This window comes from Neoarius graeffei, chromosome 2 (assembly GCF_027579695.1).
Source record: "Neoarius graeffei isolate fNeoGra1 chromosome 2, fNeoGra1.pri, whole genome shotgun sequence".
NCBI lineage: Eukaryota > Metazoa > Chordata > Actinopteri > Siluriformes > Ariidae > Neoarius > Neoarius graeffei.
Window position 1 is genome coordinate 106522550 of NC_083570.1, and position 27474 is coordinate 106550023.

A 27474-nucleotide genomic window follows, 5' to 3' on the forward strand; every position below is an offset into this window, starting at 1 on the left:
TGAGTTGGTTCACTTAAAACAATGGTTGTCAGTGGGATGATCCATGCAAGAGCTGTAATGCAGCCTGACGTGTTTCATCACTAGTTTCTCTCAAAAGTGTGATGCTGGTTGAGCCAGCCTCATGCAGGCAACCTTGGGGATTAGGACCCTTTCTTTCCCCCGGACCTTTTGAAGTACCTCAGTAAGAGACTGAAGGAGAGGTCTAGGCTCCAGCTCCAGAACATGTTTAACCTTGGTACCACCTACCTGAAGAGATAATGGAGGCAATACAGACAAGCCAGTCTGCTGTTTTGGCTACTCAAGGGGCACCACATGAGAGTCAGGGGTTTCTCCCACTTTTGTTCCAGGTGGTATTAAGGCAATGTCGATGTTTCAGACTTGGTCAGAGTTGGTGTCTTCCAGGAACAAACCATTAAACATGCAACACTATCAGGTTATTCTCAGTTCTTTGAAGAACATGGTGCCAAAATGAGAAAACTGCTAAACCACTTGCACTGGAATGAATTCTGGCAGCTTATATAGTGCAGTGTTGCTGCAGTTTTGAACACATCCACCTGCTACTGATCTGTTGTGGAAACAACAGAAGGCAAAAGTCTGGTAGGAAGGAGAAAAACTCTCTCTGCATCAAAAGTAGTTCTTTAGTTGGAAACACAAACAGGCCGCCACAGCCACAATGTTGTGATTCCAAAATTATTTAAAATAACGGATAATGGACTTCCATAGTGCCATTTCCGTGAGCCCAAACACCCTTTTTTACAGCTGAATTATGAAGGACACAGCTCAACATGGCCGAGTCAAAGGCATACAAAGGCGCCGCTGGCAGCCGCCATACTACTTGTTAGATTAGATAAAACTTTATTGATCCCTTTGGGCGGGTTCCCTCAGGGAAATTAAGATTCCCGCAGCATCATTACAGGTAAACAGAGAAAAGAAATAGAGAAAACTTCTAGATAAATTAAAATAAATTAAGTATTTACATATACAAATATAAAAAGAATAAGATATGGGGATGAGAGGAAGGGGGAGGGGGGAAAGGGAAAAAAAAAAGGTGGGGAGAGGGGGGCGGCAGCAGGAGAGATATTGTACATTATATTGCGCATTGTCCGATACTGCTTATTGTTAGGCTAGGCTACTGCTCCTTCCCACCCTCTGTCCTCCTGTTACCCCCCCCCCCCCCCCCCCCCCAGAGAGGAGTTGTACAGTCCGATGGCGTGAGGGACAAAGGAGTTTTTAAGTCTGTTTGTCCTGCACTTGGGAAGGAGCATTCTGTCACTGAACAGGCTCCTCTGGTTGCTGATGACGGTGTGCAGAGGGTGACCGGCATCGTCCATGATGTTCAATAGTTTGTCCATAGACCTCATCTCTGCCACCGTCACCAGAGAGTCCAGCTTCATGCCGACCACATAGCCGGCCCGCCTGATCAGTTTGTCCAGCCTGAATGTGTCCTTCTTGGATGTGCTGCCCCCCCAGCACACCACAGTCTAAAACAGGACACTGGCGACCACAGACTGATAGAACATCCACAGGAGTTTCCTGCAGATGTTAAAGGACCGCAGCCTCCTAAGGATGTATAGCCTGCTCTGTCCCTTCCTGTATAAAAGTGATTGGTGTTGCAAGTCCAGTCCAGCTTGCTGTCCAGCCACAGCCCGAGGTACTTATAGGAATCCACAGCCTCCACCTCGACTCCCTCGATCAGAACTGGTCGTGACCTTGGTCTGGACCTCCCAAAGTCAATGACCAGCTCCTTGGTCTTCGAGGTGTTGAGCTGCAGATGGTTCCTGTTGCACCACACAGTAAAGTCCCTCACCAGGCTCCTATGCTCCTCCTGTCGTCACTGATACACCCAACGATGGCTGTGTCATCGGCAAACTTCTGAATGTGACACAGCTCCGAGTTGTAGCAGAAGTCCGCGGTGACAGGGTGAAGAGAAGAGGGGCCAGCACCGTGCCCTGGGGTGCTCCGGTGCTGCTAATCACAGTGTCAGACGTGATGTCCTTCAGCCTGACGTACTGCGGCCTGTCAGTGAGGTAGCTGGAGATCCAGGTGACCAGGCAGGGGTCCACTCACATCCTGCTCAGTTTGTCCTGAAGCAATAGGGGCTGGATGGTGTTGAAGGCACTCGAGAAGTCCAAGAAGAGGATCCTCACTGTGTCATTTCCCTTATCCAGATACGAGTGGGCTCGGTGTAACAAGTAGAGGATGGCGTCTTCCACACAGACACCTGCCCGGTACGCAAACTGCAGACAGTCCTGGGCATGTTGTACCTGGGGTCTGAGGGGGCTGAGGAAGAGCCACACCAACGTCTTCATCAGATGTGAAGTGAGTGCCACCGGTCGGAAGTCGTTCAGCTCACTAGGCCAATTCTTTTTGGGAACTGGAACGATACATGATGTCTTCCAGAGGGTGGGTACTCTCCCCAGCTGCAGGCTGAGGTTGAAGATGCGTTGGAGTGGTTCACCCAGTTTAGCAGCACGGGTCTTCGGAAGTCAGGGACACACCTTGTCAGGGCCTGCTGCTTTCCTGGGGTGAAGCTTCCTCAGTTGACCTCTGACCTGGTCCGCAGTAATGCATAGAGGAGTCTGTGTTGAGGTGGGGGCTGCTGTGATGACTGGGGGGAGGTGTGTTGAGGGAAGAAGGAGAGATGGCTGCAGTGGGGGGGGGGACGTGGGCTGGTTGAACCAATTGAAAAAGTCATTCAACTCATTCGCCCTCTCCACTGTCCCCTCAACGACTCTGGTCTTTGTATTGTGGCCTGTGATGGGTTTCACACCTTCCCAGACCTCCCTCATGCTGTTCTCCTTCAGCTTCTGTTCCACCTTTCTCCTGTAGCTGTCCTTAGCTTCCCTCACGCAGTGTTTTACTTCCTGCTGTGCTGCTTTCATTGCGTCCCTATCCCTGCTCCTGAAGGCGGCCTTCTTCCTGTTGAGGACAGCTTTGACTTCCTGTGTTACCCATGGCTTGTTGTTAGGGTAACACCATACAGTCTTAGCGGGGGGAGACCACATCTGCACAGAAGTTAAGGTAATCCGTCAGACAGTCCATCAGCCCCTCTATGTCCTCACAGTGTGGGCTAAGCAGCACATCCCAGTCCGTGATGTCATAACAGTCCCTGAGGGCATCTTCCATTTCAGGGGACCACCTCCTGATGGAGCTAGTTGTTGCAGGCTGCCTTTGAACCAGGGGGGTGTACTTTGGCTGTAGAAGAACCAGGTTGTGGTCAGACTTCCCTAGTGGGGGGAGGGGTGTGGCTCTGTGCATCCCTCACATTAGCATACAGCAAGTCAATTGTCCTGCTGTTCCTTGTTGGACAATCCACAGCCTGGTAAAAAGCAGCCAAAGTAGAGTCCAAAGTAGCATGATTAAAGTCCCCAGAAATGATGATAAATGCCTTAGGGTGCCGTGTCTGCAGCCTTGCTGTGACAGAGTGAATCCTCTCACATGCAGCGGCTGCGTCTGCCCTCGGAGGGATGTAATCACAGATGGTGATCACGTGACTGAACTCCCTCGGCAGATAATATGGCTGCAGGCTAACGGCTAGCAGCTCCAAGTCCAGGCAACATAAAACTGTCTTTACGGAGATATGTCCCGGGTTACACCAGCGATTGTTAACATAAATGATGAGTCCCCCACCTTTGCTTTTCCCGCATGTGTTAGTGTCTCTGTCAGCTCTCACAGCAGTGAATCCCCGCAGGTCCACGTTAGCATCCGGTACAAGGTGTGTTAGCCATGTCTCTGTAAAGATAAATAAGCTGCTCTCCCAGTAAATCCGCTGGTTGTTCAGAGCGGAAAGCTCATCGACTTTATTCGGCAGCGAGTTCACATTCCCCATGATACCGGAGGGAATGGATGGTTTGTAGTGCCGCCGGCTGTCCGCTAGCCTAGCCTTTAGCTTAGCTCCAGCCTTGCAGCCCCTGGGTTTCCTCCTCAGCTCGGCCGGGATGGGGTGTCGTATCCTGGCTCGTCCCATTGTTTTCAGGGCCAGCAGCTCCTCTCTCGAATAAGTGAGAAAACTGGCTCCTGGTTGCATGTTAAAGTTAAATATATCCATGTTATATAGTAAAACACACTATGTCTTTGTAAGAAGAGCAGAAAAGTAAAAAAAAAAAAAAAAAAGGTGGAAAAAAAGAGGTTTAAAGAGCTAAAAACTACAGAGCTACTGGAGAGGCAGCCATCTCACACAGCGCCCACTATCTTGTGCTCAGATATTCACACCTATGGGCACTTTAGAGTAGCCAGTTAACCAAACTGCATGTCTTTGGATAGTGGGGGGAAACTGGAGCACCCATACAAAACCCACACAGACACAGAGAAAACATGCAAACTCCACAAAGAAAGGCCCCTGTTGGCCACTGGGCTTGAACCCAGAATTTTCTTGCTATGAGGCGACAGCACTAACTATTACATCACCGTGCCACCAAAATCAACTAACTCCTGTCTTAAATACCAGTGTATGAAATTACAATGAATTAGCACTTTATCAAATCAGACATCACATATTTTTTTTATTATTTCAAGCTAGGTAGCATAGTGGCACCAGGGGTAGGGTGTTGCCACCTCACAACAGCAGTCAACTTGGGGCCTGCTTTAATCCTGAGTGCAGATTACTGTCCATGGAGAGTTTTGCATGTTCGCTCACATTTGTGTGGGTTTCCTCCAGTCTCCCAAAATCAAGCACATAGCTGGACTGGATATGCCGAATCCAGAGTCATATGGGATATGCACAAGTATATGGGATATTTCCACGCCTTGTCTCCCTTATGAGCCCAGTTTGCACTCAGTAATTCTTGGATAACACGGTACCCTAATGTTGCCTAGAGGTTCCTAAGAGTTTTGAATGCAATACAGGAATTCACTGGTGTTTGGGCTTGAGTTATTGTATTCTCTTCATTTAGAAAGTGTCACTGCATTCCAAAAAGTGCATTCCTATTCAAGATGACACCACTGCCAGTTGTTTGTATGGCAACCTTTTGGGTCTTCCCTTCATATGGTGTCTTGCCAAAGTATTCATCCCCCTTGGTGTTTGTCCTGTGTTGTCGCATTACAAGCTGGTATTAAAATGGATTTTTGGGGGGTTAGCACCATTTGATTTACACAACATGCTTACCATTTTAAACGTGCAAATTGTTTTGTGAGACAAACAATAATTAAGATTTAAAAAACAAAAAAAACAAACAAACAAAAAAAAAAAACCGCACAAATCTGGAGTGTGCATAGGTATTCACCCCCAAAGTCAATACTTTGTAGAGCCACCTTCTTCTGCAATTACAGCTGCAGGTTTTAAATGTTTCCCTTTAAACAACTCCAGTGTAGCCTTAGCAGTATGTTTAGGGTCATTGTACTACTGGAATGTGAACCTTTATCCCAGTTTCAAACCTCTGGCTAACTCAAACAGGTTTTCCTCCAGAATTGCCCTGTATTTAGTGCCATCCATCTTTCCTTCAATCCTGACCAGCTTTCCTGTCCCTGCAGATGAAAACCATCCCCACAGCATGATGCTGCCACCACCATGCTTCACTGTAGGAATGGTGTTCTCAGGGTGATGGGAAGTGCTAGGTTTGCGCCACAAGTAGCGTTTCTCATGAGAGCCGAAAATTTAAATTTTAATCTCATCTGACCAGAAAAATCATCTTCCATGTGTTTGGGGAATCTGCCACATGCTGTTGGGCAAACTCTAAACGCGTTTTATTTTTTTCTTCAAGCAATGGCTTTTTTTTCTGGCCACTCTTCCATGTGGAGTGTACAGCTTAAATAGTGGGCCTCTGGCCAGATATTCCTATCTCCGCTGTGGATCTTTGCAGCTCCTTCAGGATTATCTTTGGTGTCTTTGTTGCATCTCTGATTAATGGTCCTCCTTGCCTGGTCTGTGAATTTTGGTAGGAAGGCTTCTCTTGTCAGGTTTGTCATGGTGCCATATGTGGCAGATCACAGAATCCAGGGACACATGTCTGCCCGGGGGCATTTTGAGTTATTGACAGATTCAGAAAGTACAGTTTCTAAGCTTTCCAATGATGCCTTGCATGTGGAGATCTGACAATATTTGAAGAACGTGTGGCCTTTTGAAAGTGTATACTTCTTAAAACAGAAAAGGGAGAAAATCGCCCTCAAAGTTTTCCATCTCAGCTACTCTGGGTGTAGGGCGGGCACATAATGGTGCTCATTTGCATGACATTAAGGAAAGCCCTACCCCCTACTAGCTAGCACGATACTACTTTCATGTAAACAAAGATCACCACGTCAATTTTCCTTCCATGCAAAGTATGCCCAAAACAATTATGAAGTACAAAAATAAGTCCTAAAGTATACTTTAACGTTTTGTGGTTGAAAAATTACTCACACCGTAAGAAAGAAAGATAGCACGATGATGACACAACTAACACAACACTAGTTTCATGTAAAGCCTCGGTCACAACCGGCCGTACGGTACGTGCTCCTACGGCCGGTCTACATGCAAAAAACGTAAGAAACACACGGAGAGCGCGCATGAAATGCACGAGAGCGCGCGTGTGATGTGCTGATTTTCGAGCCGCAGACCGGCCGCAGAGGTTCTTTGTCATGTCAAACAAACTCTACGGGCGCTTACGTTTTTTTCAGGTTGCAAGACAAACTTAGGCCAACGCGCGTCTTTCTCCGTGAACAAAAAAAAAAAACCACAGCGATTTGGGAAACGCCAAAAATCACACGGCCAAAAAATCGTACGTCCGGTTGTGACCTAGGCTTAACCAAACCACAACACTCTCCGTTACATGCAAAAATAACCACACAGCCTTAGATTAATAAACTTACCCCATCAGAAAGAGAAACGGCGCCTTGCACACACCAATGCCTCCGGTGGAATGTAATCCTAGAACGGTCCGTGTATCATCCGATCATTCAAGTATTCCATTCAATCTGGAAAACGAGGTTGCGTTTTTTTTTGCTAGAAATGGTGATCTCCGATGTGTGTCAGCTCCTCTGCGCTCTGTTTAGTAACTCATTCCATAGTGAAATTACATGCCTGTATGCAGTTAAGCAGCCATGCGCTCAACTCGGATCATACAGCTGATTCGCGGAAAAAAAACAAAACAAAAGACTTAAATCATCATGTGAATGGCCAGTATGGAAATTTACCCACACCCCCCAGCAGGCTACAGTCCTGACAAAAACGAGACAATTTGCAACAAAAAATGTATGCTTTTCCAACAAAACAATCTATTATCTGAAATACTGATTGAATTCTTTAAGATCTCAACTTGCACATGATGGAAAAAAACAAAAATCACAAATTTAAAAAAAAAAAATGCTTCTTTTGCGATTATCTCGGATTCGTTTCGGCCGACATGTGTCCCTGGATTCGGTGAGGGGTCACATATTCTTTCCATTTTGCTATAATGGGTTTAATGGTGCTCCGTGGGATATTCAACGTTTGAGTTTTTTTTTTTTTTTTAAATCACCCAACCCTGATCTATACTTCTCCACAACTTTGTCTCTGACCTGTTTGGAGGCTCCTTGATTTTCATGTTGCTTGCTTAGTAGTGTTGCGGAGTCAGGGTCCTTCCACAACAGGTTGATTTATACAGACATCATGTGACAGATCATGTGACACTTTGATTGCACACAGGTGGATTTTAAATCAACTGATTATGCAACTTATGAAGTGAACTGGTTGGACCAGCTCTTATTTAGGGATTTCATATGAAAGGGGGTGAATACCTATGCACACTCCAGGTTTCTGTTTTTTCATCTTATTGTTTGTCACACACACACACACAAAAAAAAATTGCACTTTGAAAGTGGTAGGTATTTTGTGTAAAATCAAATGGTGCTACCCCACCCCCCCCAAAAAAGATCCATTTTAAATCCAGCTTGTAATACAACAAAACAGGACAAACACCAAGGGGGATGAATACTTTTGGAAGATACCATTTCTGTGCATTTTTAGTATTTGGCCATTTTGACCATCTCTGTGGCTCACCTCCTTGATTTTCCATCCTTGACTACAGCTGTGTGGGGTGTGGGTGTGCATCCTATACCATTTTATACAAAGTGATTTGACTGAATGGCACTTATGTTATGCAGATGTGCATTGTTCACTGAAGGACATGAATGAGATACAAGCCTAGGCTTCTCCAGACAAAACTTGATGAAAAGCAACCTGGTGAACTAAGGGAAGATGGTGACGAGTGTTACATCATCATAGAAACATGATGCGTCTTCAAACTGACATACAAAGAGAGGTTTCCCATAGTATGTTGTACCTCATATCATCATCTCCTTCCAAAACAATGATAAGCAGAATATACTGTCAATGTTTTGCACTAATCAATGAATGGTAAAAAAAACAACTAAAACACTTGCAGTGTATTCCTCACCTCATCCAGTTCGAATGGATCTCTCTCTGGCCATCTATGTATTTCTCACACTGCCTGCTCCTGGATATCTACAAAAGAATGCATAATACAATCCCAATTCCAAAAAAAGTTGGGGAAGCTATGTAAATAAAAACAGAATGCAATGATTTGCAAATATATGGAAAATTATGGAATTATGTTTCGTTGAAAATACAACATATCCAATGTTGAAATTGAGAAATCTTATTTTAGTTTGAAAAATATATGCTCATTTTGAATTTAGTACCAGCAACATGTTTCAAGAAAGTTGGGGCAACAAAAGACTGGAAAATTTGTGAAATGATTATTTAAAAAATAAATAAAAGATAGCATTCCAGAGAGGCTGAGCCTCTCACAAGAAAAGATGGAGAGGGGTTCACCGCTCTGTATAAGACTACATGGCCAAACAGTGCAACAATTTAAGAATAACGTTCCTCAATATAAAATTGAAAAGAATTTGGGTATCATTAAAAAAAAATTCAGAGAATCTGCCGAACTCTCTGTATGCAAGAGACAAGGCTGAAAACTTACATCGGATGCCTATGATCTTCAGGCGACACTGCATTAAAAGCAGACATGTGTGTGGGGGGGTGGGGGGGGATCATCACTGGATGGGTTCAGGAACACTTCAGAAAACCATTCATGTTATAAAAACAGTTTTGTCCCTGCTGCCATAAGCCTTTTTAATAAGTCTTAGCTTCATGTGGGGTTTTATGTGTATGTTTTTATGTTGTTTTATGTCACTTATTTTTTTTTGTGTGTTATATGTTTATCATGCTGCGTTTTATGGGTTTTATGTTAGATGTTTTAAGTGTTGTTTGGCGTGTGTGGAAGAGAAAGCTGACTCACTTCACTGCAAAACAAGTTTACCTTTGGGTATAAATAAAGTTACTTAAACTTGAACCATCGTCTGTGAAAACAGTTCATTACTGCATCCACAAATACAAGTTAAAACCAGATATAAACAATATCCAGAAACCTTCTCTGGATCCGAACTCCTTTACGATGGACTGAGGCAAAGTGGAAAATTGTCCCGAGGTCTGACGAATCAGAAGTAGAACTTCTTTTTAAAAATCATGAACACCACGTCCTCCAGGCTAAAGAGGAGACGGACCATCCGGCTCGTCATCAGTGCACAGTTCAAAAGCCAGCATCTGTGATGGTATAGAGGTGCATGATAGTACACCTGTAATACACGCATTATAATGGCATGGCTCCATAGTAAGAGTCTGGGGGCTAAACTGGCCTGCCTGCAATCCAGACCTGTCTCCCACTGAAAACATTTGGCACGTTATGAAGCACAAAATATGACAAAGGAGACTATGCAAGAAAGAGCATCCAATGAACAGCCGTTCTGAAAATGGAAATGCATTGTTAATGAGAGAAGTCAATGGAGAATAGACAGACTGGATCAAGCTGACAGAAAGGCTACAGTAACTCAGATAACCATGCTATACAGTTGTGGCGAGCAGAAAAGCATCTCAGAATGCACAACATGTCACAAATTGGCAGATGGGCCACACTTCTGTCAGCCAAGAACAGAAAGCTGAGGGTGAAGTGAGCACAGACTCACCAAACTGTACAACTGAAGACTTAAAGTCTAGCCTAGTCTGATGAATCTTGATTTCTGCTGAGGCATACAGATGGTAGAGTCAGAATTTGGCACCAACAGCATCAATCCATGAACCCCACCTGCCTTGTGTCAACAGCCCAGGCTGGTGGAGGTGGTTTAATGGTTTTGGGAATTTTTTTTGGCAAATGAATGGTATTAATGGGCCCAAAGAAACTAATCATCCTCGCTTGAATGCCACAGGCTATTTGAATATTGTTGCCAACCATGTGCATCCTTTCATGGCCACAATTTACCAGTCTTCTCATGGGTACTTCCAGCATGATAATGCACAATATCACAAAGCACAAATCATCTGAATTTGGTTTCACCATTCAAATACCTCTACCCCTCCCTCGACTTCCTAATGATTCACCATTGTCAAGTGATGGCATTAACCTCCCCTCCTCCCCTCATTGTCTCCTGGAACAACTATCCTGGACAAACTGACACCACCACTCCTCCCCACCCGAAACCTTCATGATGAGAAGACAGGTGAAGCGTCTCCACTCATGCAAGTCTACTGGCCCTGATGGTGTCAGCCCCAGGGTGCTCAAATCCTGTGCCCCCCCCCCAGCTATATGGAATACTGCATCAGGTCTTCAACATGAGCCTCAGACTTCAGAAAGTCCCTGTGATGTGGAAACCCATGGTCAGACCATTCTTAGACCCTCTCCTGTTTGCCTACCAGCCCCAACTCAGGAGTTGAGGACACCATAATCTACCTGCTAGACCATGCCTACTCCCACCTGGACAAACTGGTGAGCACTGTGAGGGTAATGTTCTTTGACTTCTCCAGTGCTTTCAACACCATATAGCAAGTGTGTCTTGGTGAGAAGCTGACAGCAATGAAGGCGGAGGCCCCCTTTATGTCCTGGATCATCAATTACCTGACCAGCAGGCCACAGTATGCACGCTTACATAGTATGTACACTTTGTCGGATAAGGTGGTCAGCAATACTGGGGCACCACAGGGGACAGTCCTCTCTCCCTTCCTGCTCCCCCTCTACACCACAGACTTCAACGATCAGACGGAATCCTGCCATCTTCAGAAGTACTCTGATGACTCTGCTATCGTTGAACGCATCAGTAAGAACAATGAAGCTGAGTCAAGGGTGGTTGTGGAAAATTTTATTATATGGTGTGAGCGGAACCATCCACAGCTCAATGTGGCAAAGACTAAAGAACTGGTGGTGGACATGAACAGGAACAAGGCACCAGTGACCCTTGTTTCCATCCACGGGGCCAGTGTAGACATTGTGGAGGACTATAAGTACCTGGGGGTACATCCTGACAATAGACTGGACTAAGAATACAGAGGCCATATACAAGAAAGGCCAAAGCTGCCTCTACTTTCTAAGAAGGCTGAGGTCTTCAACATCAGCAGGATTATGCTGAGGATGTTTTAGGGTCTGTGGTGGCCAGGACTCACCTGTATGCCGTGGTGTGCCCCGTATCTGTCAATGCATAGTACCTACATATGTTTATCATGTTCTTCATTATTTCCAGATTATTTGCACAATTGTACCTTTTAAGTCTAACAGGCTGAAAGCCTTACATCATGATGTTTACTAATTTCATAATGTTAATGTTAGAGTATCAAGAAAGTAACTCACCACCCAAGAGTAGCCACTATTCATTGCTTCCTCTCTATCAACCAGGTCTCCCTCGCATGGCCCAAAGTGTGCACCAAGTGTAATTGTCTCCCCCTTATTGAACACTCCAAGGCCTGCATCAGGAATGGCAGACTTTTTAACCTCTAGACCAGGCGGAAGGGTTTGTATGGCTCGGTCAGTAGTTCCCATGGGAATGGGGGTATCAGAAATGAAAAGGGCTGGACCATGAACTTCACACTTGTTGGTGAAGTAGGATTTGCAGTCCTCACAGTCTGGAAGGGGAAAATGCAACAAATTAAATTCCAAATAAAGACATTTTTAGTATGCAACAAGAGTTAGAGTAGGTGTCCCCCCCCCCAGAAGCATTGTTATATTTCTTGAAAATCTACCTCCCTCCCTGCATAGGATTTCTCAAAGAAAATTAGAGAGAAGGAATCTTATGTCCATTAATTTTCTTTTTACTCCAACAACAAAGCACTTGAACTTGACATTCAGGGTTAGATCTTAACACTAGCCCGCTAGCCCGTGGCTAGTGCAGATAGCCACGGGCTAGTGCAAAATCTCTGCTACTAGCCCGTGTTGGCTAGTGCAATAACTTGACATGGGTGTGGCCATCTTGAATCACGCAAAATCTGATACAAAATCTTTTAGCTCATTCTATTTATTGTACATGGTGTAATGCATTGTTGCTGAACATTACTGTCACAGTTCATTGACACAGGTTGTAACTGTGTACCATGATGAGTGCCTAATTTGCCTAAATAAGAATTTGCTATGTTTTTTTCCAGTCTAAGGCAACTGAATGATTTCAGTTCTAGTCCATTTTGCGAGATTACTACATGTACTAGTCTACTTAACTGTAAGCAATGACTACCTCTTTTATACTTCAAAGTGACAATTATGGTTTGAAACACAAAGTCACATATGAGAACCATAATGGATTGAATAAAGTACTGGTTTTGTTACACTGAATTGGGAGCTTCTGTTGTTTCAACTTGTTCATTGTTTAGTATTTAAAATTCTTTCAATTGTCACAGGAATTGGCCTTAAAATAGCGGGCTAGTGCAACACTCTGCGGGCTAGTGCAATTTGCAAGCCCCTAGCCCGGCTGGCTAGTGCAGAAAAACCTTAAGATCTAACCCTGACATTATAATAATTCTAACTTCATGTAGGAAGTAGAACCTTCCAATTAGCATGTGAAGACAAGAGGTCAAACCAGAGTAAACACTAGTATGGCTTTTCAATGGTGCTGAGTTTTCTGGTTCGTTTTGTTTTTTTGGGGGGAATTTTGTTAGTTGAGGGGTGGCACTGTGGTGTAGTGGTTAGCATGTTCACCTCACAGCAAGAACATTCTGGGTTAGAGCACAGTGGCCAATGGGGGCCTTTCTGTATGGAGTTTGCATGTTTTCCCAGTGTATGCATGGGTTTCCCCCCACAGTCCAAAGACACACAAGTTAGGTTAATTGGTGGCTCTAAATTGACCGTAGGTGTGAGTGAGTGTGAATTGTTTCTATATGTATCAGTCCTGCGATGATTTGGCGACTTGTCCAGGGTGTACCCCGCCTCTTGCCCATAGTCAGCTGGGCCAGGCTCCAGCTTGCCCGGGACCCTGCACAGGATAAGTGGTTACAGATAATGGATGGATGTTGTTTGCTGGATACGACAACTACTCCACACACTGACTCCCACTCCCTCTCTCTCATGGACTCTTCATTCAGCAGGCAAGTGCACCTTCATGTGATTTGGACAGAGAGCTATAGGGAGGGGTGGGATTTTTCTAGCCATTGCTGGTTTCTCCAAAATCACATACTATGCCTTTAAGCATTTCCAAATGTTTGAGTGTTTTGCACTTGGATGTGAATACCAGTGAGACATCACAACTAGTATTACTACCTCATGGAAACAAACACTGGGTGTGACAACGAACTTCTTCAATGTGTTTATGACAGGCTGACAGATATGCTGTTATTTACATGGGGACATTAGACTGTTTCACAGACTTGGATTAAGTGCTTCCACACCTAATAATTGGGTTAAACAGTACTATCACACATGCATATAATTGTCATCCTTGACAAATTGATATACTCCTTCAATTGCCTTTTGTCCCTCTGACAGTATCCTGTTTCTTTGCGCAATAAACAGAAGGCCACACACATTTAAAATCCTGCTGCTATCAGTAACCAAGGGGAAAAATAAAAATGATAATAGCAGTCGTATGCTATTTTACAGACTTCCTAGTCTAAGCTATCTTTTGCCTGCTGTCTGTTGTAAAGTGTACATGGTTTAGGAATAGGGGTGAGCAACAGGTTAATTTATGCAGATATGGGCAGTGTCAAAGACATTCTGTACTAATTAACACTGATTTTGCTCCTTGATGAACAATCAGATGTGTACATTTAACAAAATAAGCCAATCCCCCCCCCCCCCCCCCCAAAAAAAAAAAAAAAAACACCACATTCTACTTATACATGTACTTTTCCTACATAACAAAACTACCAGTTCTCAATATTCGGAGATATTTATTTATGAGGCATTGAGTTAACCCAGAATACAGACCCAAATCATTCGATAATTAAATGGTTTTGATTTTAACTTGACTAAAATTAGGAAAAAGAGAGAGAAAATTTTATAGTTCCTTTTCTTATACATTATAGTTCTAGTTTCTGCTTAAGTTTGGTATTTCCAAAATAAGTTGTTTAAAAAAAAAAAGTGAAATATGGCACCCTGCGTGGTTAGCTAGATTGTGTAACATGACTGTGGATTTCTGGAGTTGTTTATAAATTATGTTTTAAAATTTGGGTGAAACACGAGGCAAAAAAAAATAGGAATCACCTGCAGGTAATCATAGCCATGCTGATATTCAGTACAACAGCATGATTAGGAATGTGAAACTGCATTATACAACATTTTTATAAACCAGAAATTAATATAAAATAACATTCTAGACAAAATATGGCTGAATATTTTGTTTTCATTCTGACAACGAAAACAGTTCCCAAAGAAGCCACAGCTGGATTAATTTAATTTTTGTGTGTTGCTATGCGACACACATGGGCGTCACTAGGCATATTTTGGTTGAACTTTAACCCACCCACCTCAGTGAATTGGAAGCCTTTTTTAATTTCTGTGCCACACACATTATAAAGTAACAACGCTTACCATTTTATCACTGTTAATGTGATATGGATAAGCTGCAATAGTAAGTTAAAATTCGTACTCAGCATATTGATAAGTTGTAAGAGATAGCCTAATAAATATTGAAAATCAACTCATTTGTGGTTTATTAGCCTACTGATAAGAAAAATTACCTTGCTACCTAACAAGAGAAGTGTGTAACAAACAAGTTGTGTGGGATAATGGTTGTCTTTTGAAGTCATAAATCTTTAATTTTCTTGATTATTAGATGTATATAATGAAAATAATTCTGCGCCAGCAACTCTGTGAAAGGCCGGTCTGGTGAGAAAATTTTGCGAGTTCAATCGAATATATAGAATTTAATGATTTATGTCATGGGGTGTATGGGGTGTTCAGGGAGGGGTAGCACCTCTGGGAGACACGTTGTGCTACTCCCATCGTCTGGAAGTAGTCTGTCCGTCTTTGGTCCCCACCTGACACCAAGCTCTCACCTGTGACTTGCCACAGCTATATGCATGTGACAGCAACCACACCTGGGCACTGGCTTCAACTGGCCGGCTAAACCAGATGAGGGAAGCTGATGGGTCTCAAACGCTCAGTGAGTCCGGGATCTGCTCATCCATCCCAGCATATGAAGTCTGTCTCAGCGGATCGGGCGGAGGAAATCCTCGTGATTCAACGGTTGTGAAGGTGATGCAGCAAAGCACTGTGGAGTACACAGGATGTGATGGAGCACAACAGACTACATGGCCATCCACTGCAGTCGACAAAGCCTCCAGACATAACGATCCTTTGTGCCTCTGGACTCAGGCTTCCGAGGCCAAGAGAGCGGGTCTGTCTATGTGCAAAGGCCTTCCCACTATAAAAGCACTCATGCACAGGTTTCATTGTGTACACTCCAAGTCCTGCAGCGATGGGGGAGTGGCAAAGCAACAGGTGGAGGTGACCACTGGAAGCTATAGTTACAATCCTGCACGCAGGCGGTTCTTGGACTAGTGGTCGTTCTTCTCTGTACCAGGGCAGTGGAGGAGTCCGGCAGCATCCAGGATGACTGAGCAGCCCTCTTCAGGATAACACCTTGCATAGGGAAGGGCCTAGAAAAGGTGGCCTAAAAATTGTCTACCCTTCAAACATCAGGCCAGCTCACCGTGGTTGGCTGATCATCCACATATGCAGCCAAAAAGAATACCAAAGAAAAGTCAAACTTCAACTTGGTACATGGAATATCTGCACACTTATGGACAGAGACGACGCGTCAAGACCTCAGAGAAGAACTGTGCTCGTTGCGAAAGAGTTGGCACGCCAGAATATTGACCTCACAGCCCTGAGTGAGACCAGACTCACTGATGAGGGTTCCCTTAGTGAGCTCTCTGGTGGATACACTTTCTTTTGGAAGGCAATGGCTGAGAATGAGAACAGAATTCATGGAGTTGGGTTTGCCATCAAATCTGCTGAAACATCTCCCCTACTTGCCCACTGGGATCAATGAGCGGCTGATGAAGTTATGCTTACCACTGAACAACAAGCGGCATGCCACAATCATCAATGCATATGCCCCAACCCTGACCAGCTCAGAGGAGACGATTGAGCGTTTTTATGCTGACCTCACTTCCGTTCTATGCTCAGTTCCAGACAATGACAAGCTTATCTTGATGGGAGATTTTAACACCTGCACTGGCTATGACCACAATCGGTGGAAGGGCGTCCTCGGCAAAAATGGAGTAGGAAAAATGAACAGCAATGGCCTCCTATTGCTAAGCAAATTAACTGAATTTGAGCGCATAATTAAGAACACTGTCTTCAGACAAGCCAACAAGTACCCCAGATCCAGACAGTGGCATCTGATTGACTACGTCATTGAGGGATGCACAGGATGTTTGCATCACACGAGCAAAGAGAGGAGCTGAGTGCTGGACAGACCATAGGCTAGTTCACAGCACCCTCAACTTATACATTGCCTGCCCTTTTCCAAAATGTCCCAAAACTACTCGCACTACCTTAAAACATCGCCAAACTGCAAAAACTGTGCATTGTCCAGAAACTTCAATACACTCTTGAGAATGAGCGGCATGCTACTGAACCTTTGACTGGAGGTCCAACTCAAAAGGTGGAACCAATTCAAAGAGATGGTGATGAAGGCAGCAAAGTCAGTGCTTGGACGCTCACCAAGACTGATTTGATGAAAACAACTGTGCCATCGAGGACCTTCTCTCCAGAAAGAACAAGGCATTCATTGAATGGCATAATGACCAAGGTTCCACACAGAAGAAGGAAAGTTTCAAATCCCTCAAGGCCCAGGCTCAACGTGAGATCAGGAGGATGAAGGACCAGTGGTGGGGAAAGAAAGCAGAGGTAGTACAACACTGCTGATACTAACAATACAAAACAGTTCAACACCATCAAATCGGTATTCAGCCCTTCTAAATCTGGTATAGCTCCTTTGCTTTCAGCAAATGGAGCTACCCTGATAAAGGACAAAGAAGGCATCAATAACCAATGGAAAGAGCACTTCATCCAGTCACTTTACCGCCCGTCATTGGTAGCACAATTGGCACTCGAACAGATTGTCCAACAGCCAACCCTTGAAGAACTGGATGAATCTCCTTCTTTCAGGGAGACCAAGAAAGCAATCAACCAGATGAACTGCAGCAAGGCACTGGGATGAGATGGAATTCTTGCCGAACTGCACAAGATTTTAAATGGGGAGTCACAGGCTTTTCACAAAGTTCTAACATGTATCTGGGAATAAGAAGAAATTACTTCTGATTTCATAGATACTAAATTATCACCCTGTATAAAAACAAAGGCTCATGAGCTGAATGCGGGAATTACAGGGGCATCGCACTGCTTTCACAGTAGCTGGCAAGATCCTTGCAAGCATCATCCTGAATAGGCTGACTGACGATCTTTGAACACAACCTCCCAGAGTCACAGTGCGGTTTCCGCACTAACTGATCCACTGTTGACATGATCTTCACCATCAGACAGGTCCAAGAGAAATGCCTAGAGCAGAATATGAATCTTTACTCGGTTTTCATTGACCTGACAAAAGCCTTCGACACAGTCAACAGAGAGGCACTGTGTGTCGTCCTTAGGAAGCTGGGCTGTTTGATGAAGTTCACGAAATTCATCCAGCTGTTCCATGATGGGAGAAGTATCCCGTCTACTGAAGTAGCCATCAGCAAGCTTCAACATTAATGGTGTGAAACAGGGCTGCATCCTTGCACTGGTCCTGTTCAACCTGTTCTTCGCTCAAGTTCTGCTGTACACTGTCAAAGACCTCAACCTCGGGATTTATGTCGGATACCAACTGGACGATTCACTGTATAATCTTTGCCGTCTCAAAGTGAAAAGAAAGACCCTGGAGAAACTCATCGCGGAAGCTTTGTTCACTGATGATTGTGCCCTGATGGCCCACCAAGAGAACCATCTTCAAACTATCGTCAATAAATTCTCAGAGGCATCCAAACTATTTGGCCTGACAATCAGCCTTGAGAAGACTGACATTCTTTTCCAACCTTCCTTCAATAGTACCCCACAGCCACCATGCATCACCACTGATGGCACTCAACTGAGGAACAAAGATGCCTTCATGTACTGTATCTTGGGAGCACAATTTCCATTGACTGCTCCCTCAACAAGGAAATCACAGCCCAAATCCAGAAAGCCAGTCAGGCAATGGGGAGACTCCGTTCCAGAATTTTGTAGCACAAAGATATCCACACATCAACAAAGTTGAAGGTGTACATTGTGGTAGTACTACCCTTGCTCTTGTACAGTTGCAAAACCTGGACTGTCTACCGCAGACACAAACAGCTGGAACAATTCCACACGTGGTCCCTTCGACAGGTTATGCAGATTCGCTGGCAAGATAAGATCTCCAACACTGCTGTTCTTGACAGAGCAAATACCACAAGCATCAAGGCAAAGCTGCTCCAGGCCCAGCTATGCTGGGCTGGCCATGTAATCTGCATGGACGGTTCAAGAATCCCTAGGCAAATATTTTATGGGGAGCTATCGTCTGGCAGTCAAAATCAAGGTCGCCCAAAGAAAAGATACAAAGACAACCTCAAGACGTACTGCAAGTGGGCTGACCTCTTGCCCAATCAACTTGAGGATGCTGCCTCAGACCGGACCAGATGGCGCGCCTTGACCAGAAACGCAATCTCCAATTTTGAAGACGGACGTCGCCAACGTTTAGTTGCTGCATGCGAGTGCCGTCACCAAGCAGCCACGAATCCTGCGCCACAGATGGGTGTTCACTGCCCTGTGCCTAGTCGCATTTGTGCTGCGGCTTTCGGACTTCGGAGCTACACGCAATCACACAAATGACAGCACAACGAGTAGTCATCCACGTCCTCGAGAGACTACCTACAGTCATGTGTGGACTTTGATTATCTCATTATTGTAATAGCAGCAAGCAAATAGTGGGAGAGAGATGAAAGGGAGACTGACAGCAGGCCGAATGGAGAAGGTCTGATGGAGGGTCATGGTTGGTTAAATAAATAAATAAGTTAGTTTCTAGCTTTCGATTGAGACTTTTTTGGTCATTTAATTAATATTTTATGAACAATTTAAAAGGATCTTGAAGATTTCTGCTGACAAGTCTTGCTTTGAAAATGTCATTTTTGTGACACCTAATAAGTTACACTCTTTCTGATTAAACCAATTGAGATTGAACAAATTTTTTGGCTGTGTAAATGAATAACATTCTTAGGACCAGTAACTTTCATCAGAAAGGAGATATTCTTGATCATAAAGCCTTCGTTCTGTGACTGCTGTAAGCTGATGGATAGCATTTATATCAGTAGATGCAAGCTCAATAAAAATTACGATGAGATCTACAGTAGGGCTTTATCCTCTTTACTCGAAAAGTAACGTCAAAGACAGTCTGATGTTCATTTTTATCCATAAGAGGGAAGCATGCCCTTAGCTGTCTCAGTGATGGCTCACCCTCTTCCCCCAAAATGTCTAGTCATGTCCCTAGCATCATACAGACTGATTAATAGTAAGTGGAGTAACAGTTTCAGTGGAACTATCACTAGAATTGTAATTTTATGTAGAAAACGCACACAAAGGAACTGATACGATTCATGAAACGTACCAGTGCTGTTCTACTAAATATCAGGACTCATGGAACACTGCTTGTCCAGTCAAATTACTGGACCAGAATGAACTGTTCTGGTATAATATCTAAAATAATATATAGTTATTTTTCAGATGTCACCAAGCCATAGTTTAGCAATTTAGGATACTTGAACATCAACCAACAACGACGTCTTACAGAGAAACTCGTCATCTGCAGGATCTTCTTCTTTTATAGGTTTTCTATGGACTCCTCCAGTCTGCTGGTCAACAGTCATGACACCTCCCACAAGGCTTGATGCATCATTACCTAAATGTCCACAAATTCAATTTAAAAAAAAAAAAAAGTCAGTGGGACAGTCACAAGTTAAAGGAGAACTGAAAGCAAATTTTTTATTATCAAAATTCTCATTTTATTAAATATAGGAATGCATTATATAGCTATTTTGTCACTGCTGTAGCAAGTTCTGAGTGTTTGAAATATGCTATGTAATATAATCAGTCCATATGTCAAAGCAATGGCCATAAATGAGACTCGTTGAGACCTGTGCAAGACATCATAGGACGGAAGTAAAACGTACAGTGGACATCAAAGTGACCAACATCTGCCAACGTTGTCAAAAGACGCGCGCGCCCTCTTTCGAATGCTGACGTAATCAAGCCAGAAGTTTTGCTTGTTTTGATAGCAATCAGGAAAGTTTGAAAAATGTAGGCAGTAATCGTCATTTAAACTCGGTTTTGTACAGTATTTCATTTGGAAAACAGTTTTCAAAATGGCAGCACTGACATCTGGCTGACACTTCACGTTTCAAAGTCTCGCGCAAGTCTCGTGAAGATCGTGCGGATAAGTGACGCCTGCTGTGGACCAAATGAACTAAATTCAACATGGCTAAAAACCGAATAGGCCGATAAGTATAATATTTAATTGCAGTTAGTTGCCAATACGAGTCATGATATAAGGTTATTAAAACCGGAAACGTAATTGAATAACATGTTAATTAAGAAGTAAAGCAAGTTTAAAAATGACTTCAGTTCCCCTTTAAGCATTATTAGGCTAAAAGATCTTATGACACACACACACACACGACTCTAATGTTGTCTTACAGGGATAGGCTTCATCTTCAGGTTCTTCCTTTTTTACAGGCTTCTGTTGATCCACAAGGATGACTAATTCCACAAAGCTTGATGTCCCACCATCTGAAGTAGTGCAAGTCTCTCTCTTTATATCCTCACAAAGCTAAATGATCAAAGAACAATAATTACTGGGGTGGTCAAATGATAAATTAATTAGCTAGCCCGCTGGGCAAGTGTAAGATCCAATTTGCAGCCCTTGTTCCATTGCACAGGAACCATACTGACTAGGTTAAAACAGCGATAGCTAAATGTAATAGCATATGGCCAGCTAGTCAGCTTAATTAATACAGAGTAAATGAAATGAATGCATATACGAATTTCAGCAGCAGGGACAACTGTGGCACCATAATCCTACTGAAGGTTTTGATGTAGTAGTGTTTGCAACTTACAATCATCACTAGGCAACTGGCAAAATGTTTAAGCTATAAGCTGCAGTAAACGATGCACAAAAGACAAATAGCCCAGTGGTTTGCCCAACCCTGAATTATTTCACAAAAATACACATATCTAAGAATATAAAAGAGTCTAGTCCGTTTCAAATGTTTGTACTGCAATTTGCCTCATAGATTGCAAAAGTTTCCCCAAGTGCTGCCAAATAATATTGCAATGCATGGTGCAATGCCGGGTTCCATGCATCAGCGTTTAATGGATGCTTTGTGCTACCTTTAGGCAGGAGGAACTATACACTCAAGCTTTTTGCAGGTGCCTGGGTGTCCCTCACCTATTCTAGGGGCCAGTACTAAAAATACATCTTGCTACTGAATGTAATGAGGCAGTGAGATCCTACAGGGCATGCAGAAGGTCACAAATGAAAATCACGGAACAGAGCGAAAATGCACACAGCCCATGTGTCTACTAGTTAGTAATAATATTCCATCATTTTGGTTATTTATTTAAAAAAAAAAAAGAGCACTGACCTCTGTTGATTCCATTATAAGGCGTCTAAAGGGTGAAATTCTGGGGGAGGAAAAGAAAAAAATTTAAGAGAGGCTCAGTTATGACCAGGGCCTTTCATAAATCACCACATAATACAAGCAAGTAAGATACTGTAATAATTGAAAAAGAAAACCATATTCCGCTGAACACATACAGACATAAAACCCACACTCACTGAATGCTTCATGTGAAAATCCAGTGTGGGAAATAAGGCCGGATTGGCAGACATTTCCCGGTAATTTTCGCTTTTGTCTGCTTGTATTTCAAAATCATCGGACCGGATGGCTGATTAAAAAAATAAATAAAATAATAATAATAATTCAAATGTGTCCGTCTGCATTTCAAAAGCATCAAACCGGACGGCCCATGAAAAAATTGTAAAGATATGGATCTAATTTATTTCTAATTTTCTTCCAAATGTTACACTGGGCATCTACATTATGTCGTAACACGGCCTGTGAAATGGGGACCCCTGTGGGCCCGAATTTAAAAATTCATAACTCAGCCACCCAAAGTCTCAGCCCCGCTAAACTTTACAGGTAAATCCCTCTCCTTAAGCAATTCTGAACAAGCCCAAGAATGGCCCAGTATAACCACACCTTGGCCCGTTATTCACCCCCAAAACCATCACATGATGCTGCTCACCGAAAACTTTAATATGAGCCATGGCTCAAGTCAGCCTTTAAAGATTCATAACTCTGCCACCGATCGTCCTAGCCCCACCAAACTTTACAGGCACATCCCTCTCCCCGAGACCTTTTGAGTGAGCTCAGGCTCTGCCCAATCAGATGCCAGGAGCAAGTATGGCTCGTGGAAAACTTTAGCATGAGCCCCAGCTTGCATGTGCAAGGATTTAAAGCATATACACAGAGCCATGGCCTCACTTTCGTTTATAAATGCCTTGAGACCTCAAGAATGGCACAGGAATAGTTAAGCATTAACAATAAATCTAATATAGTAATTTTTACGATTAAAGTGATTCATATGGACCCTTTTCACGTGACGTCACGACAAACGCCGCCGCCATTTTGGACGTGTACTACCAGTAGTTTACCACAGCCAACATTGAGGAACGGCAGCAAAGAAAGTTTTTACTTTCAGCAAGACTTCCATCATGCCACTATATTGTTGTGCACCTGGATGTAGTAACCATCAACAAACAAGGCAAGGGTTATCATTTTATCGGATCCTGATGGAGAAGATGGATAGCGGCCATTAACAGGAAAGATTGGCAGCCCTTGGCATACCAACGCTTGTGTAGTGACCACTTTGTTGGAGGTAAGACAAATAAAATTAGCCAGAAAAGGCATTACATTGCTGTTAACATTCTGTGGCGGCGAGTGTGTAACCAAATAGGCTAAAATAACCCATTGTAACCTCTTTGTTCTTCTGTAGTAGCTATTGTTGACTAGCTAATGTCAGCAAGTAGCTAGTATGTTACTGTCGCAATGTTTACGTTCAGTCATTTGGATGGCTGTTAAAACCTTTCAGTCTCAAGTTTTTCCTTTACTGTATTTACTAGTTTACTGTAATTATGATCCGGCAGCTATTTACACCGGATCCAGTGTAAATAGCTGCCGGAGCCAACGTCCGAGGTTCCGGAGCGCGCGCCGGCTTGCTCTCCCTCAAATTAAGCAGCGCGCGCCGGCTTGCTCTCCCTCAAATTAAGCAGCGCGCGCCGGCTTGCTCTCCCTCAAATTAAGCAGCGCGCGCCGGCTTGCTCCCGGAGTGCTCCGGCCGAGGTTCCCCTCAAATTAAGCAGCGCGTGCCGGCTTGCTCCGGAGCAAGCCGGAGCGCGCTCCGTAACCCGCTCCGTAACCACGGCCGGAGCACTCCTGGAGCAAGCCGGAGCGCCCTCCGGAACCTCAGCCGGAGCGCGCTCCGGAACCTCGGACGTTGGCGTGTATGTGTATGGCGATGGGTTTTTAACGACATAGGTATACAGATCATGTGGGCCGAAGTCAGGTAAAGACGAGGGCTTCGTGTACTTCCGTACGTCAGTGAACAATCCTGGTGGAAGCAGGTAAACGTCGTTCTCTAAGCCTGCTAACCTCAATTTTTGCAAATACCTCTCCCTCTGCTCGCCCTGTAAATGCCCTACGTCGCTGGATAGTGAAGGTGTTTTCTGCATCTCGCTCCTTTTTCTTTTATGTTTTTCGTTTGTCGCCTTCCTCGCATTCAAACTGATTCGAGCCGAAGTCCACTACATGTCCAAAATGGCGGTCGCGTTTACGAAGGTCACATGACTGAAAAGGGTCCATAGGTAGCAGTCCGAGTGAATGACCTTGATGTCCGTAACATCACAGCAGGAAGTCTATCGTTCTCATCGCCATTTCCGCTATACTAAAACACAGAGCTGACTGCAACTCCGAGCCTCCATTTTGAGCTAATTTGTTGCCATGCCACATAGATGTGTTGCTGCACCCGCCAGCAACACGACAGAAGGTGGATTTACATTGCATTCATGGTCCAAGAATGTTCAAAATGCAAAGATTTGAACGCGTTTTACGAGTAGTTCACAGGCACATTGGGCACCTATAAAGTGGTCTCTCCTCTGCTATGCACATTTTACTGAAGACTTGTAAGAGACCTCTGATCTGTTGAGGAACATTGGCTATAAGCCTGTACTGAAAGAGGGTGCAGTACCAACAATTAAAGAAAAACTACAAGTATTTATTTATTTATTTATTTTAAAAAGCAAAGTTCAGTTGCACCAGTCCTCCCGGAGTGAGCCGAGGGTTGTTGCTAAAACCCGGGACGGAACGGGACATGACATATATCGCTCGGGCAGTGACCTCTCCATGGTTGCTGCTAAAAACGGTGACATCCCGTTCCGTCCCATTTTAGTAATTGTCTGAGCCGAGCAGTAATGGCGGAGTACTCCGTATGGATAAAATAGTGAAGGAGTGTAACAGCTGTCTTATTTCTAAACCGGATACTGCTGCCATCTCGTCCTTACGTGGAAGAAGTGAATGAACGGAGAACTGAATGAACAACTGAAAGTCAGATTGTTTCAAAACAATCGGCCACAAGAAGCGAGAACACAGACGGGTAAGCTCCAACTCTCATTTGGATTAAAAAAAAAAAACACCACGTTGTTTCCCTGCATTTAGATTAATACATGTAACTTGTGTTGTGTGTTTAAGTTACCAGTATAAGATTATTTAATTTGCTTCAGAATGTGATTGTCTCAGTTCATCTGATTATTTAATGAGCCTTTTACATTTTATCAGTGAAAATGTATGCATGTACATGTATGTTGCATAAGTTATAACACCCATCCTGTTTTAATGAGAGTCAACCCACAATCAGTGAAGTCAAATCAGTCTTAGTTGAGCGAGTCGGTAACGGGATTTCTTACTTTCACCATAAATTTTTATTGATATAACTTTGGTCTATAGCTGTAAAAGGCCTCGGCCTTAAAACCGGTTACCGCTGTGACGTCACGCGCTCAGGGCTGGCTGGATCAGCGGGGCGGCTCCAATGCCAACTTTGCGGTCGATTTTAACTCTCAAAAATATATTTTTTATTCCCATTTATGCAGCATACAAGAGTCAAGGATGGAGATACGATCCACTCAGAAATGTATTTAAAAATAAAGGCTCTGCATATCTGCTTTAACAATTCATAACTCAGCCACAAAAGGTCCAAGCCCCACCAAAATTGACAGGTACCTCCCTCTCCACGAGTGGCACACTAAATAAGACAATAAAAATACGCTCAGTATTCACTGTTGTTTTCATTGCACGATACATTTGAACTAGTGTTTTCGGGTTGACAGTATCTGATTGATCCAGTCAGCTGATTAAGAGTTCAGTTTGCATGAAACTTTGTAGTACAGCATTATGTTAAGTGTCAATCAGTGGTTATTAATATTATGTGCATTTTTTCCCCCATTCATAATAAGAATGACCATCATAGTCGTATGCTTTAGAGGATGTAGATTTATATTTTAGAGTTTTTATTTTCTTCTATTTTCTAAATTCTAGTCCAGCGGATTTTAGTCTGAAATCCAAATACTACCATGTCTAGTTTTGAGTCATTTTAAAAGTCAGTCATTTTGTTACAAAGTCACTTGGAATCTCATACTCCAAATTTTAACTCTATTATGTAAAAATAGTTGCATTGTTCATTATTAAATTTCTTATAGACTCGTTATAAACATAGTATATTTAAAAAAAAAAAAGTAATCGTTGACAAATGTTTCATGAACATTATTATCGTACCTATATACAGTATGAGGACCAGTAAGTTGTAACCAACTGGAACATCCTTGCCCCTCATATTTTTTTCTAGTCAGGGAACTGACCTATGTGTGCTACTGTTTTCTTGGGTAGAACTTTAAGCATGTTTTTCTTGAATCTTCTGACATTTTCTTGTAAATTATATTCAATCTGCAGTGTAATTAGCAACGAATGTCAAGTGTAATTTGGCCTTTGAACAGTACAACCCCGATTCCAAAAAAGTTGGGACAAAGTACATATTGTAAATAAAAATGGAATGCAATGATGTGGAAGTTTCAAAATTCCATATTTTATTCAGAATAGAACATAGATGACATATCAAATGTTTAAACTGAGAAAATGTATCATTTAAAGAGAAAAATTAGGTGATTTTAAATTTCATGACAACAACACATCTCAAAAAAGCTGGGACAAGGCCATGTTTCCCACTGTGAGACATCCCCTTTTCTCTTTACAACAGTCTGTAAACGTCTGGGGACTGAGGAGACAAGTTGCTCAAGTTTAGGGATAGGAATGTTAACCCATTCTTGTCTAATGTAGGATTCTAGTTGCTCAACTGTCTTAGGTCTTTTTTGTCGTATCTTCCGTTTTATGATGCGCCAAATGTTTTCTATGGGTGAAAGATCTGGACTGCAGGCTGGCCAGTTCAGTACCCGGACCCTTCTTCTACGCAGCCATGATGCTGTAATTGATGCAGTATGTGGTTTGGCATTGTCATGTTGGAAAATGCAAGGTCTTCCCTGAAAGAGACGTCGTCTGGATGGGAGCATATGTTGCTCTAGAACCTGGATATACCTTTCAGCATTGATGGTGTCTTTCCAGATGTGTAAGCTGCCCATGCCACACGCACTAATGCAACCCCATACCATCAGAGATGCAGGCTTCTGAACTGTACTCGAGTTGAGGGGGGATGGGGGGGATCCCCCCTGGAATAAAAAATGGTCAAAATCATCCCCCCTCTAAAACGGGCATCCCCCCTCCCTTCCCTTGAGCAATTTTATCAATAAATGTGGACATTAGTTCTATTTAACATTGGAATTAGAAATGCCATTCCACGTAGCTTTGCTGAAACTGAGCATACAATAAGCTACCACGAGAGAGGGCACGCGCAAGCCAAGCGTTTGAGGAGGTGACATTCAGTTGGGGTTCCATTATTTTTATTTCATTCGGCGTCAGTGACAGCAGAAGATTGCAGCATCATGGCCAAGTGGAGTGGACAGCAAGACCTAAGCAAGTTCGGATTTAAGATCGCAAGAAAAAACATTTCAGGAGGTAAGTCAAAAGTTACAAATATCAGTCACACTTTCTGTGAGCCCACTATCATGCTGTAAAGTTACCGATATGTA

The 27474-nt window shown here is 43.4% G+C and overlaps 1 pseudogene; it reads right to left on the bottom strand.

The window, feature by feature from the left end:
- Positions 1-27474, bottom strand: part of LOC132870645 (zinc finger protein 585B-like) — a 119034-nt pseudogene that overhangs the window by 46970 nt on the left and 44590 nt on the right.